This window comes from Nicotiana sylvestris, chromosome 4 (assembly GCF_000393655.2).
Source record: "Nicotiana sylvestris chromosome 4, ASM39365v2, whole genome shotgun sequence".
NCBI lineage: Eukaryota > Viridiplantae > Streptophyta > Magnoliopsida > Solanales > Solanaceae > Nicotiana > Nicotiana sylvestris.
This window is the reverse complement of record NC_091060.1, coordinates 170,808,579-170,824,695: the sequence shown is the minus strand read 5'-3', so window position 1 is coordinate 170,824,695 and position 16,117 is coordinate 170,808,579.

Genomic DNA, 16,117 nt, shown 5'->3' with positions numbered 1-16,117 from the left:
AGTTCACTTGAGCATCATTCATTGTCTTGCTCGCATAGTACACCGGATGAAACATTTTGTTCACTCTTTGACACAAAACCACCCCAACCGCAACATCGCTCGCATCACACATGAACTCAAAAGGTAAGCTCCAATTAGGTATGGTAATGATAGGAGTGGTGGTCAACTTATGCTTGAGAAGTTCAAAGGCTTGCATACATTTGTCATCAAACACGAACTGGGCATCTTTTTCCAACAACTTGCAAAAAGGATTCACTACCTTCGAAAAGTCTTTGATAAATCTCCTGTAGAATCCCTCATGCCCAAGAAAACTTCGAACTCCCTTGACAGATGTAGGGGGATGGAGTCTTGAAATCACATCTATTTTTGCTTTGTCTACCTCAATACCATGTTTCGAAATTTTATGCCCAAGAACTATGCCATCTTCCACCATAAAGTGGCATTTCTCCCAATTGAGAACAAGATTGGTTTCTTCACAACGGGCCAAAACTCTATCAAGATTCTTCAAGTACTCATCAAATGAATCACCCACAATACTAAAGTTGTCCACGAACACCTCCAAAATGTCTTCCACTATTGGTGAAAATGGCCATCATACACCGCTGGAATGTAGCTGGTGCATTACACAACCCAAAAGGCATCCTAGAAAAGGCAAAGGTGCCATATGGACAAGTGAATGTGGTCTTCTCCTGATCTTCCGGAGCAATCAAGATTTGGTTGTACCCTGAATACCCATCCAAGAAACAGTAGAAGGCACGCCCAGCAAGTTGGTCTAACATCTGATCAAGAAAAGGCAAAGGAAAGTGATCCTTGAGGCTTTATTCAACTTGCGGTAGTCCATGCATACCCTCCAACCGGTTATAGTTCTGGTAGGAATCAACTCATTTTGTGAATTTGCATCCACATTCATACCACCCTTTTTCAGTACGCATTGCACCGGTGAAGTCCAAGAGCTATCAGAGATGTGGTACACAACCCCGGCATCCAACCACTTGATCACCTCCTTTTTCACAACTTCTTGCATTGCCTCATTCAACCTCCTTTGATGTTCTAATGAGGGCTTTGCATCATCTTCCAGAATAATCTTGTGCACACAGAATGCGGGGCTTATCCCGGGAATATCAGCTAGAGTCTATCCAATTGCCTTTTTTCGCTTTTGAAGTACCACCAATGTGGCATCAACCTGCATGTTAGTAAGACAACAGGAAAGAATAACTGGCAAAGTAGAACTAGGGCCTAGGAACTCATACCTGAGGTGTGGAGGCAGTGGTTTCAACTCCAACACCGGAGGCTCCTCAATTGAAGATTTTGTTGGTGGAGTCTTCCTATTCTCAAGATCCAAAGAGAGCTTTCTAGGCTCATAAGAGTACGAGCCCATTCCATGTAAAGCATTCACACACTCCACTCGACCCTCATCATTATTGACATCAAGATTCAGCAATACGGCCTCCAAAGGGTCCTCCACATTGATCATTGCACTGGTGTCATCAACTATCATTACGGTGACAAGGTCCACAAAAGAGCACACCTCGGTACTGTTGGGCTGCTTCATTGACTTGCATACATGAAAGACCATTTTTTCATCACCTACCCGGAAGGTGAGTTCTCCTGCTTCCACATCAACTAAGGCTTTCCCCGTAGCAAGGAAAGGTCTCCCTAATATGATAGGAACTTCATAATCCACCTCGTAGTCCAAGATCACAAAGTCAGCTGGCAAGATAAATTTGTCCACCCGGACAAGCACATCATCAATAATACCCAATGGTCTCTTCATCATTCTATCAACCATTTGTAATCTCATGGAAGTCGGTCTCGGTTTTCCAATACCCAAAGTCTTAAAAACTGAGTAGGGCATCAAATTGATACTAGCCCCCAAATCACATAGAGCCTTAGCAAAATCCGCACTCCCAATGGTGCAAGGAATGGTGAAAGCACCGGGATCTTCAAGCTTCGAGACCATTAAATGCATTATCGCACTAACTTGGTGAGTCATCTTTATAGGTTTACAATCCATAGACCATTTTTTTGTCACCAAGTCCTTCATGAATTTAGCATAGCCCGGCATTCGTTCAAGAGCCTCTACCAAAGGCACATTAATGGATAAGCTCTTCATCATGTCAATGAACTTTTTAAACTGATTCTCATTTTTCTGCTTCACGAGTCTTTAAGGATAAGGTGGAGGTGGACTTGGCAAAAGAGCCTTGGCTTTAGGCACAACCGGCTCTGACATGTATATTATGTGTTCCCTAGACGGGTTCACATCATCTTGAGTTTGCACCTCGGCATCTTGAATATCAATCCTCACTTCTTCATTCATGTTGTCATCAATCACATTTTCAACCACCAAAGGAACTTCATCTTCTTGCAACTCAACATCATCACTCAAAATTTTCTTTTGATTGGAGGCATTCACATCACTGCCTCGTCCACTCCTTGTAGTTACCTCCATAACATGATTGTTTCCACCCTTCGGGTTCACTAGTGTATCACTTGGTAGAGCACCCTTAGGGCTAGTATTCAAAAACTATGAGATTTGGCCCAACTGAACCTCCAAATTCCGAATCGAAGTATTGTGGGAAGACAACTGAGCATCAGAATCCGCACTCTTTTTCATAATCTGTTCGAACATCATTTCAATTCTCCCCATATCATTGCTAGAAGAACTGGGACCTTGAGATGGAAATGAGGGTGGATTGTTCGGTTGTTGGTACATTGGGGGCCTTTGAAAGCCTTGCCCCCGGTTTCTTTGGTTTCCATTGTTCCATCCACCTTGATTATTGTTACCACCCCAATTGTTGTTACCATTCCAATTTCCTTGATTATTTTGATTGTTGTTCTGATTTCTCCAATTGGAGTTTTGGTTGTTGTTATGATTGCCCTAGTTGGAGTTTTGTTGTTGTTCCCCCAATTACCATTGCCTTGTTGTTGTTGATTGCCCCAATTGCCTTAGGGTCTCCATTGTTGTTGATTGGAAGAATTGCCCCTTTGGCCTTGATAATTATTCACATATTGCACCTCTTCATTTTGTTCATCATAACCATCATTTTGGAATCTACCACAATCATTGTCAAATTGCTCTGAATTCCCTTGGTTCTATTGACCTCTTTGTCTTCTTTTGTTGATAAGCATGTTAACACCCTCCATGGCATTCACTTAGCGAGAATTTTGAACTTGTTGCAACTGTGCCTTTGCTAATTGGTTCATAGAAGTTGTCAACTCAGTTATAGCCTGCCCATGATCATGCAACTCCTTGTGAAAATGAGTGACCGTGGGGTCACCCTCGGGCACGTTGGCTCTACTTTTCCACGCAGAAGAAGTGTCAGCCATCTCGTCAAGTATGTCACAAGCCTCATTGTAAGACAGCTTCATAAAGTTTCCCCCAGCCTCATTGTTATGTTAATGCCCCGGTAAAAGGTTTGTTGGATCATCGCCTCGGTCATATCATTGTTGGGGTATTCCTTCACCATTGTTCTATAGCGCTCCCAAATCTCAAGAAAAGGTTCTGTGGGCTCTTTCTTGAACGCCAAGATCTCATCTCTCAATGCAGCCATATGCCCTGGCGAGAAATATTTTGCAATGAACTTATCCGCCAACTCATCCCAAGTAGTGATGGAATGATTGAGAAGTTGCTCAAGCCAATCAAGTGCTTTCCATATAAGTGAAAATAGGAAGAGTCTCAACCATAATGCATCCTCGGACACATTAGTTTGCTTGCTCCCCCAACAGGTATCCACAAACCCCTTGAGCTATTTGTAAGCATTTTGATTCGCAGCGCCCGTGAAATACCCACACTGCTCCAGCAAAGTCAATATCACATTGGTTATTTGAAAATTTCCCGCCCGAATCCGGAGCGAGACAATTGCACTTGCATAGCCTTGGTTTGGAAGCACTCGAGGAGCCACTCTTGGAGGTGGCAGGGGAGGGTCTGGAATATTATCATTGGCCTGGTGGCCTCTCCTTTGTCCTTGAGGCACATTAGGGACCTCCCCCAGCGGAAGATCTCCAAGAGGTGCATTGTTTAAGTTTGCTTTCATTTCGTACCTGAAGTTGTGACACAAACAAATTAGTAACACAGAAGGAAAGAAGAACAATACACAAAACTATTTAGATAGATAGCCAAAACCATTAGCTCCCCGGCAACGGTGCCAAAAAGGTGATCGAGGCCAACCCTGCACTACTATTGAGTAGCGAGAGAGGTCGAAGTAGTTTTTACCCGATTAAGATCGGGATTGATTTCCACAGGGAGCTAGATAGTAGAGTCGGGTGTCTATCTAAATGAGATTTGTGTATTTGCTCTTAATTGCACTTCTACACATTTTTGGTTTGATTTAGTTCTAATTATATAAAACTACAATGCTCAATTAACTAAAATAAGCTAAGGTTAAACTATTGCGAGCTGTTCAAATGATTAAAAGGCACTAGGGTAGTAACTTTTGCCTAGGTGGTCAATTGACGGATTCTTGAGTCTAAGACATGATTGTCACATTTGGGGAGTATGATATAACCATTGCACGGTTCTACTCACTCTATACCTCTCGGTAGTTCGAGTGATTTTGCCCGAATTGACTTTCTCAAGACCAAATGGGTATGCAAATTTGCACAAGCGATCAAGGTTCAAGTCGGGTATTTCTATCTCTAGGTTTAATCCTTTAATTGGGGCTATCAATCTCTTGAGTACGCCCCAATTCCTTGTGAGACCAATTTCAGAGACTTGGGCTCTCTTTCTCAAGAAGAGCCAAAGTCAACTAAACACAAACTAGTGTTTGCAACCACTAATTCAGCAATTAAACATGAAATTAGTCCAAATATCAAACACGCATAGACAATCAAGCATCAAAACACAAGACCCATCAATTACCCACACTATGGTTGAGCCACAACCCTAGCTTATGGGTCTAGCTACTCATAATTAGAGAGGAAAACAAAGAACTAGATGAAGAAAACCTCATATTAATTAATTGCTAATTAAACTTGAAGATTCAATGTTGAAATAAAGCTAAAATTACTCAAAACAGATAAAAGAAGCGAAGTCACGAGCGCAGGTGAGTACAAAAACTATTTGATGACCTAAAAATGGGAAAAGAAGCTATTTATACTAAGCTGACAATTATGAACAAAAATACCCTTGCGGGGCTAGTGCATACCGCACAAAATCAAGTGCGGACGCACTAAGGCTCTTGACTTAAATATCCAGCTCTCTGAACTTGGGCAATGTGGACCACACTAAATCGAGTGCGGCTGCAGTGGCTTCAAGTGCGGTCCGCATGAAATGGAGTGCGGTCCACATTGGGCTTCAATCTTCAAACTGACAACTCTCTGAACCTTGGCTCTGCGAACTGCACTAAATCGAGTGTGGCCGCAGTGAATCCAATGCGGACTACACTAAATCCGTTGCGGCCGCATTGCTTTTTGGCCTGAGATGCACAATATCTGAATTTAACTTGAGCATGATGGAGTGTAAAATGTATCAAAATCCCTAGTTATCATTTATTTGATCTTTTTCCGGCGACCTCGAGAATTTGGTACGGTCCTTCCTTGTTCGGCCCCAAATTCCCTTCGTTCGGGTTTCGGGTGTTTAGTGTGACCTTACTTAGTACTAAGTCTCTGTTATTGAAGTGTCGAAGTTGGCCTTTCAATTGTAATACCTTTCCATCCGTTATTTTTGGGCAGCCAACCGGACGAGGATGGATTCGTGCCTTTCATCTAATAGCTCTAGGCTCGTGTTCATGGCCTCATCGTTCGATTCCTTGGTAGCATATCAGAATCTGATACTTGGTTCACCGACCTCGATCTGTATTATAGCTTCAGCGCAATAAACCAATGAGAACGGGGTTTCCTCGCTATTGGACTACGAGGTCGTACGGTATGCCCATAGGACTTCGGGTAGGATTTCCTTCTATTTTCCTTTGTCTTTAGTTGACCTCTTTTTGAGGTTTTGGAGTATGGTTTTGTTGGTCGATTCCGCTTATCCGCTTGGAGTATGGTGTTGACATGATCCTTTTGATTTTATAGTCTTCAAGAAATTTGGTCACTTTGCTGCCGATAAATTGTTTCCTGTTGTTGCACAAGATTTCGGACGGCATTCTGAACCGACATATAATGTGGTCCCAAATAAAGTCGATGACTTCCTTCTTCCTGACCTTCTCGTATGCCTGGGCTTCAACCCACTTAGAAAAATAGTCAGTCATAAACAATATGAATTAAGCCTTACCGGGTGCCCATGGGAGAGGGCCAACGATGTCCATCCCCCATTTCATAAATGGCCATGGTGACAAGACCGAATGCAGCAGCTCCCCGGGTTGGTAAATCATCGGAGCATGTCTTTGGCATTCATCACATTTTTGTACGAACTCCTTCACATTTTTTTCCATATCGATCCAGTAATAGCCGGTTTTGATTACCTTTCGAACCAATGATTCGGCGCCTAAATGATTTCCGTAGGTGCCCTCGTGGACTTCCCTTAGAACGTGTTCGGTATCCCCCGATCCTAAACATATTGCTAGTGGGCCGTCGAACATTCTTCTGAACAAGTTTCCGTCTTCGGACAAGCTGAATCGGGCTACCTTTGTGCGTAGAGTCCTCGAATCTTTTGGGTCCGAGGGCAATTTCCCAGACTTCAAATATTCTACATATTTGTTTCTCCAATACTAAGTCAAGCTTGTAGAGTTTATATCGGCGTGACCTTCTTCCACTATTGATCTCATGAGTTGTACGACTACCCCTGAGTTGAGCTCTTCATCTTCGACCGACGACCCTAAGTTTGCAAGGGCATCGGTCTTGCTATTCTGATCCTGAGGTATGCGTTGCAAAGTCCACTCTTTGAACCGATGTAATGTTACCTGCAACTTATCTAGGTATTTTTGCATTTGTTTGTCACGCCCTGTTTTCTCGCAAAAACGTGGTTTGACGTATGACAACTCTTTTAAATGAGGTATTAAAAGAGAAAAGTCGCCACCTAATGATTTTGAGGTGCGTTAGGGCACCTATTATGCATATAACTCAATTTGACTAGTCAACGCCACCAAAGATCGGGTAAGGGCTCAAATTACCTCAAAGAGAATGTGTTAGGCACTCTTCGAAGTCCACAACTGTAGGTCCCGGCCGAACTTAAGATCATGTGGATTATAATTAGGCTAAGTGATCAGATAAACAAAGGGAATATAAGGATTGGTACAAATCTTGATATGAATATAGGGATACAACTATTTAGGTCTAATAACAACATGGAGGGGGGAGGGGATCCTAAGTTTTTTAGCCTAAAGGATCACCTAGTGCAACATAAATAATACTCCACAACTCCCTTGAGATAGGGAGTTACTCATATTATTCAGCAGGCACAGACTATCATCTCCTGCTACCCGATTAATATGTTAAAGTTGTTTACCTAAAGCGCGCTAATTCAGTTCTAAGTCGTGCTCTATGTGTGCACTACCCATCCCACTCTTATGGTCCAGGAGGTATTGGACCTCTACTTGGGTGGTTCTAGAGCTTACTTAGGCTGCTCAGAAATGTCAAAACTATGCGACATACAAAACACATTAGACTTCAAATATGGGCAATTAAGGGCTCAAGTTTGCCTCCACACTTAAGCAGCAAATGCACGCGAGACGGGTTTTCGTGTCAGGCAATTCAGAATTAAGAATCTTAAGCCCTATAGACATGATTTCTATGTGACTATGAATTAAAATATACAAGCAGTTTTAGAGGCTAGGCACGGCTTATCTCCAAATAATTATACGATTGTTGCATGCTGATTTGAGATTGTAGATTTCCAGTTATTTAACCTATAGATGTTGCGTCTAAGTGATTTACACACTAAATGACAGTGAAATCTATTAGAGAAAAACCCAGAATTATTCATGCTTTTCTGACAGTAGCATAAATGAGCACCAAACAGCGTTTAGAAAATTATCATTCTTTATGTGAGTAGTAATACTCTATAGGCAGGATCTCTAACGATTGGTGATTGGAACCAATTTTATTGTTTAGCCCTATAGTAATGTTTTCTAAGCGAATAGGATGATACAAATTAAATTATATAGGCATGATTTCTAGTTGATACGTACGCTGCAGTGATACAAATTGAAATAAAGTTCAGTCATATTTATGTCCTATAGGCAAGTCTTCTAGTAACATGTGGCAGTAGGAATAATTGAGGTGTTTAATTCATGTTTTGCTAACAGACAAGTAGTGTGAGTATGTGCTTCTCCTAATGACATGGTTTCTATAGTGCACATAGAGATTGAACGGCATATATAGTAAGTAAATCATTGAATCCTATAAGCATGTTTTCTATAATTTTCATGCAAACATCAAGTATACCCGTTTCCCATTTTTACTAGCACCCCAATTGTTATTACAAAGTTATTACAGGCCCAATAGTGAATGTAATACACAAATAGTGATAGCAGGCCCAAAAGAAATACCCAGCACCGTCTGGGCCTTCAACAATTTCTTTATAGTATACCCAAATTTTGAAACAAGGAAACCCTATTCATCAAGCACAACCCAGAATCCATAGAAGAGCTCAAAACTAGATCACACAACCATAAGTTGACCACATTACCCAGGTATCAAATCACTTGAACCAACCAGCTTACATGTTCATTAGACAATAAGAAGAAGGAATTGAGTGGGATAGTTCAAGTTTCAGTAGTAGAGGGAGTTACTAAAGACCCTAATCCTAGTATGTCAGAGTTCATAAGGGTCTAAAATAGACCCCGAGTAGTGCTCACACTAGGGAGGTCAGTAGTAAGAGCCTTAGTGATCTTGGCCTTCAGCCGGCCAAGAATGAGAGGTTCAGGATAGCATAGGTAACAAATGAGAGAGAGTGGACAATGGTTAAGGGACAGAAATTGAGGGGATATACTTATAGCCTAAAGTAGACATAGCAAGATTGAGAACACAAAGCAACCAACCAAATAGGTCACAAAACTTAAAAGCAGGTTCAGTAGGGACTTAGAAGCAGATTCAACACTTAGTAAAATAACACAAAGATAGCCACATATTGAAAGAGTTAGAAGAGAAACAAGTTTGCAGGTCTGACAAAGATTATCATGCACATGTGCATATAATACCAAACAAGTTTAAGCAAGGAACTGACTTAGAGGTTTGAAGCCTAAAGGTCCTAATTATGCTAAGTATACATCCTAGTGTCATAAGACAGACATGTTAACTCTCATCAAGAAACAAGACAGCATTTAGACATGATAGGGGAACACATATTAGGACAAGTCAAGTAATCACTGAAGGAACAGGGAATCAAGTGAGCCAAAGATATGCTAGGGGACATATCAGAAGGGAAGCAAGGTCATAGTCGATAGAAAAAATCTTAACACAGATTAGAACACATTACATATGCAAGATAATCATTGCAGAGTTTCAGAACAGAGTGAAAATAACTCATGTCAAATGGCAAACGTAGGCATTCAAGTATTGACCAGTAGACTAATTAACTAGGGAAGGTCCAAGTTATGCCAGGGATTCATCCTAATATCATGAAACAAAACAGTTCAAACATGGTAGGAAAAACAAGTTGAGATAATTGTTCTAAAATCTCAAGCCATCACTAAAGGGGTATGAGATCAAGTGAGCATGCTGAGTAACACAATAGCAAAGAAACAAGTAATAAGTTATTACAGATGTGAGGCATTCATTATAGAGATTCAAGACAAAGAGGTAAGCATATTCATGAACATTCAGGCACCAATACACTAGCAAAACGAGCTTAGGAGGGTTCAGATTATCCAAGTTAGGCATAGACAATCTTAGAACTAGCAGCATTAGGGCAAGTTAAATGCTAAAGAGACTTAAAACGAGTGTAAAACTAACAAAGTTGTGCATAAAAGTAGCCCAGAAACACATTAAGCCGTAGATTTCAGAAGTGAGAACACATGCAAATCATAGACACATAGAAAATGAAACTGCAAAAGTTCAAACGACTTACCAGTTAAACGGACAATAATAAAGAACAAAAATTCCACAAGAACCAAAAATCTCAATGCGTCAAAGTTCCCAAGAGCTTCAAAAGAACCCCAGGAAATGCTTGCACCAAGAGAAAGTTGGAATAATAAAATCTCAGTGGCCTTGGCTTTGAGCCAGCCAAAACCAAAAGTGCAAAACAAGGGAATGAGGGAATCACAGAATAAAGCTCCAATTTTTAGTGAAAATATATCGATTAAAGTCTGTCTCAAAGGGGAATGGAGAGGGGGTTATATAGTGATAGAAATTGAACAAGTAAACAAGGAAACACTGTAAAATCAAACATAAATAAGGAAGTAATAACATGCAGAATCAATAAAAATAAAATCGGTAAACCCTAGTTGACAGAAATGAAAAATTGGCCAGAAATCTTGGCTAATCGGACCCATATAGCCTGGTCATGATGTATATGGACTAAATACTGTCCAGATTTTAGTGATTAAAGTTGAATGGACAGATTCTTAGAGATAATACTTGCCATGTTTAGGCACGTACTAGGTGATACCATAGTTTTGTAGAAAATAACGAGATAACACACAAAAGGCAAGAAAATCATGGAAAGAATTCATGGTTGAGATGGATTTGGAGAGATTTGAGAGGGCGGCTAGGGTTTCTGTGGAGAGAAGAAGAGAGAATTTTAGGGCGGCAGATTAAAGAAAATGAGAGGATTGGGGTTGAGATAGGTAATTAAAATGAGGGGAACTTGGATTTTAAAATATACGGGGCGGGTTAATTAAAATGGGTACCAATAGGGTCTTGTAAATGGGTCGTTTGACTTTGGGTTAGGGGTTCTATGCTAAGGTGTTGGGTCATTTTTGGTCCGAAAATTGCTTTAAAGTTGGACCAGCTCTTAAGTACACACAATTTATCAAAAATAATTTATAAAAGATGATTAGTAAATAAATAAAAAATTATTTTTATGCATTAAAATGATTTAAAACAATGATTTAGCATTATAAAAAATATATAATGCTATTTTGACATAAATAATATAAATAAGGAGCATTTGTATATGAATATAGGCTATTATTGTAAAATTAGGTAAATAGCTTAAAAATACAAACATGATTATACGGAATGAAATGAAAATATTATGAAACATATATGGGGATGCAAATTAGTAATTTTGGATGATTAAGTCATCACAAATAATTTAAAGGGATAATTACTAAATATTTATGTAATTTAAATGCAAGAAAATTAATTTAAAAGCTCTAAAAATTATGGAAAATTATAGAAAATGCTTGTATAAATTTTGTAAATTAAATAATGATGCAAATTGATGTTTTGAAAGTATATATACTGTTTGAGAAAATATGAGGGCAAAATTGAGTATCAACATCGTTCTTCTCTGACTTCGAATGTCCCATTAACTTTGTTTACCATAAAAATGGTAATAACAATTAAATTTATCGATGGGACTCTAAAAATAAGTGATCTATTTTAATGCTAGTTTGTTAAGCAGTTGATGCTATGTATATAAGGTTTAGAGACAAAATAAAGTTAAGGAGGGAGCTATAACCGAACCGATAAGCCAGTTGCTTGGGACCTCGAGCTTGTCAATTCTGGGCCTTGAGGTCGATTCTGGGGCTCAACCGTGAGCTATTAAGGATAATCGGGGTAGGGCTAACAGTTATGAAATAATCAATGAAGGCCCTTTGTAGCCAATAATAAGCAATAAATGAAGAACAAATATGAAGACAATAAACGGAAGCAACAATATCAAGAGACTGAATGAGAGAGCAAAGAGAGTGTTCTTTTATATTTCTTATGGAGCAAATATAGCAATAGCCTAACTCTTACAAAGTGTCAAAGACCCCTTTTATATAGGAGGGGAATCCCAACATAGTACAAAAGCATTAATTACAAAAATAGGGGGGATGAGACAACTAGATGGCACCAGGCTCTGCCAGTACTAGCTGCCTGCCTAGGAAACTCCTCATTCCCATCGCGACCGCAGCCAACATTGTCATTAGGCCGGGCATCAACGAACCTCGAGTGAGGGAGATCGGCCATAGCCTCGATGTCTCGAGATGATCCCCCGAAATTCCTCAATGACGAGAAATTGGACCCTCTGATTTCGCCGTATACAGATAGTCTCTACGTTTCATAGAATAAAGTAATATGAAATGATTTTGAGCCTTCGTTCTGAGGAAATCATTACCGTGACGTCAGCCTATTAGAGCATTAAATACCATGTCCCAAAAAACCGTGCAAAGGTCACTGTCAAACGCGACTATTGAGAGATTCACAAACCGCTATTGGCTCGCCCTTTCCGCTGCCTATGCGGTTCCTATAAATACATCAATCTTTTGATAATCATTATTTTCCCAACATCTACAAATTCACGAATCCAGACCCATCTCCTTCTACATTCTTCTTTTCCACTTTCTTAGAGAAAATTTTACTGTTGCAATGGCCAGAACTTTTAGGACGGTTCTTCAGCGGAATGAAGTTGCCTCTTCATCTTGGTCGTCTAAGGAGAAAATGAAGGTGAACCCACTCCAGGACAATGTACTCCACCTAATCTTGACATTTTGAAAGATTATATGATCGATACACCCCCTGCGACAGTGGGCCGATGCGAACATGTGTCCCGATACGTCAGCGTCGTGACCAATGTAGAGACGGTAAAAAAGGACTACTGATGGAAGAAGACGGTGAAGGTGGAGATTCCTGGTCCAGATGAGAACATAACGGATCACAAAGAAGGTTTCCTCCATGTATATACTTATCCTTTTACTTTGAGTCCGGCTGAGCCTTCTGGATCCCCTCCCCAGGAGATAGATCCAGTCATTCTTGACTTTTGCAACAAATATCAAGTGACACTCGGTCAAATCTATCCCTCTTTTTGGAGGATAGTCTTGATGCTCCGTCATTTCACTGATAAGGTTGGGGGCGAGACCTTTACCCTAAATCATTTGATCAGGATGTACATCCCTCAGTTCTATCGAGGCTTGATTAGGCTTCGTCATCAATCCAAGAAATCAATGAGGAGAAAGATCAGGGATTGATGAGTAGGTTCATCCGGATTAGAACCTCGGACATCATTCCGGCCGATAGGATGCCTTTTCCGGAGAGGTGGAACATGCAGCGTGAATATTTTTTTCCTTCGAACATGTTTTAAGATCTTCTTTCCTTTCTTCTAAAAAAGATAACCTCTTTTCATTTTCTGCAGCTGTCGCTTGGTATCCTGAAGCGGTCTCGGATCTGCCGGGGTGGATTGAGCGGTTGAACAAAAAGTTTACGTATCTTTCCCGATCTTGGACCGACCTGACCAAGACGCGGTGGGTGTCCAAGAATCATGGTAAAGTCTCTCTTTCCGCCTACGTCTCAACCATATGTTTTTTCTTGTACCTTCTTATGCTGACAAGTTGTGGACGCTATGCTCGTGCATGCCTTGGCTAGAATATGCTGATGAGACCACCCCTTGAAGGCTGGATGGAGGTTTCGGAGCCTGTCGAGGGAAATAAAAGGAAAGGCAAGGAGGCTGACGACCTTCCTGCATTGAAGAAACCCAAGCCGCATAAGCTTAAAACCGCCATTGGGACCATAGCTTCTGCTTCCGAGGCAAGCCTTGGTACTAATGACAAAAACGCTGATGAGAGCCGGGACCGCTTGGAGGAGAGGCCGAGGACGGACGCCTAAGCCCCACAGGTACCCCGACTGGAAGCTGCTAAATCGGGGATGACTGACTCAGGTCCGCCCAATAGGCTAGAGGCAATCGAGAAGGGCGTCAGTGTGGCCTTGGATCCCTTGATTAGGTTCGGCGCAGTTCCCATTAGGGGGACCGTTGCCGTTGGCCCTGAAGGGTTGGGACCCGAAGTTTTTAGGAACATGAACTGCACTTCGGGGTCATTGGAGACGTGGGTGATTTCATTTTCGGCTCCCATTTTTCGTCAGGGGAGCTAAGGGATGCTCAAGGTATGAACGCCGCCAAAACTGGGGGTCCTCTCAAGGGAGGAGGCACGCTTGACAATATTTTGACGATGTCAGTGGGAACATCGATCTTGACACTCCCAGCTCCGTCAAGGCGGCCGAGAGTTTCATGCAATAGGTGATAGCTGCTTTAAGATTTTATTTTTTTTAACCTCAGGCATTTTTCTTCATTTTTCTAACTCTTCCGTTTTGATGTAATGCAAGGAGATGTATTATCATGCCATCTTCAAGCTTAATGAGGAGCTTTCGTGTCGAGAGAAAGAGCTCGAGAAGCTATCATCGAGACTACAAGAGTCGGAGGCTCATTCTGTCTAGAAGGAGAAAGAGTCAGGTGAGCTTCGGGCTACTTTGGAGGGAGCACTCCGAGAAAAAGCTGCCCTTGTCGAGCAGGTATTCTGTTATGCATGAGCTTTTCCCTTGTTCCCATAATTTTGACATTGACCGGTTTGCTTTTTTTCGTAGTCGAGCAAAATGGCTTGCAGATTGGGCGACTGGATGTGGAGATCCTCGGGCTGAGGAAACAAAATAAGGCAGTGACCTCGAAACTGACGTCGACCCATGACCTTCTCAAAGATGCTCGAAAGGATATAGTTGAGCTGGTTGCGGCCAAGTCCAAGATCGAAAAAATTGTAGCTACTTACCTGAAGGATGCAGCCACAATGCATCAAACGGCCCGTGATGTATCGATAAAGGCCAAGCAAAAACTAGCTCAGGCCATCGAACATGCCAGGACAGAGGCAAGGAGAAAAACATTGGAGGAGATCGAGGCCGGGGGAATCGATCTGTTAGTTGGAATCGAGGAGGCTCGGGAGCTGGAGAGAAAGTTGGCGCTTTTGATCGCCCCAGACAAGAATCCCAAAGATGGTTCGGGGGACAGTGGTGATGAAGAGTAGGCCTTGTGTTGCTTTTGTCCCCCTTTCTGTGTATGTACCCCCGGGGGGTGAGTCTTGTGAAGACGCCCCTTGTAAATATATATTTTTTAGTAATGAAAAGAAAGGGTTTTTCTTCTCTCTGTCTTTTCGTTCTTTTTACCTTGCTGCTCGAGCGGAGTTTACCTTAGACTTTAGGTGTTAGCTCTTCGAAAATGGTATTCGGAGCAATCGAGACCCCTAAATCGGGTCCTGCCCCAAAGTTAGATCGGCAGCCTCTTTAGGGCTGGTGCAAGTGATAGCGAGGAGACCTTGAAGCCTCGCTGCCTTTCGAATTTCACGGGATAGTAGCATCTGAGCAATCTGGTGAAGGGACCCAGGGGTGGTCCCGTCAGTACATTTCCCTAGAAAAAAGGGTGACGTTAACGTGGCTAGAATTAATTGGCCCTCTGGGCAGGAGAGCAGTCGCTGCCCTGCCCCTATATATTCATTCATTTGCCTCTCAAGTGGAGATTCTGCTACTTTGAGTAACCACAGGACCTGGCGCTCTATGTTTGGTCTCCTACTGATCCAACTTAAAAGCTTTGCTCAAATTCATATCTCCCCCTTCTCACTTTACCATAGCCATGACTGATACGTCGACATCCGCCCACCAAAGAGAGGGGTGTTCTGCTTACGTTCTATATTCGGTCAGTGGTACACCGCCGGTACCTGGTGAACGGGCCTCGAGGTACCTTTTCTCGAGAAAAGACGCTACGTTGGGAAACCCCCCACTGTTCCAAGACATCGGGAGCATGCGTCGAAATTTATCTTATCAGTGACAGAGAAAAACCTCGAGATGATCATAAAAGATTGTGGATGGGGGGAAGGCGTGGTATTGTAAGTTCCTTCTTCCGATTAGAGCATCATGACCTATGTCGAGGGTTTTCTGAGTGTGTATACGCATGTTTTTGCGTCGGGTCCCCCCGACCGGGTCGTGCTTGAGTTCTATTGGAGATATTAGGTTACCTTGGCGCAGGCTCACCCATTTCTTTGGAAAATAGTGCAGACGATATGATATTTTGCCGACAAGTCCGGGATTGAGTTTACCCTCAGTCATCTCGTGAGGTTATATCGGCCACTGCGCTATCAAGGTTTGATTATTCTGCAGCGTCGATCCACCCGGGCTCCTATCATTAACAACGTAGAGGACGAGGACCGTGGATGGATGAATTGGTTCATTCGAGTTCGAACGGTCGATATCATCCCTGGAGAGTTTCTGCCCTTTCCTGAGAAATGGAACTCCACGTAAGTGTCGTACCTACTTTTTCATCGTTTTGATTGGAGGC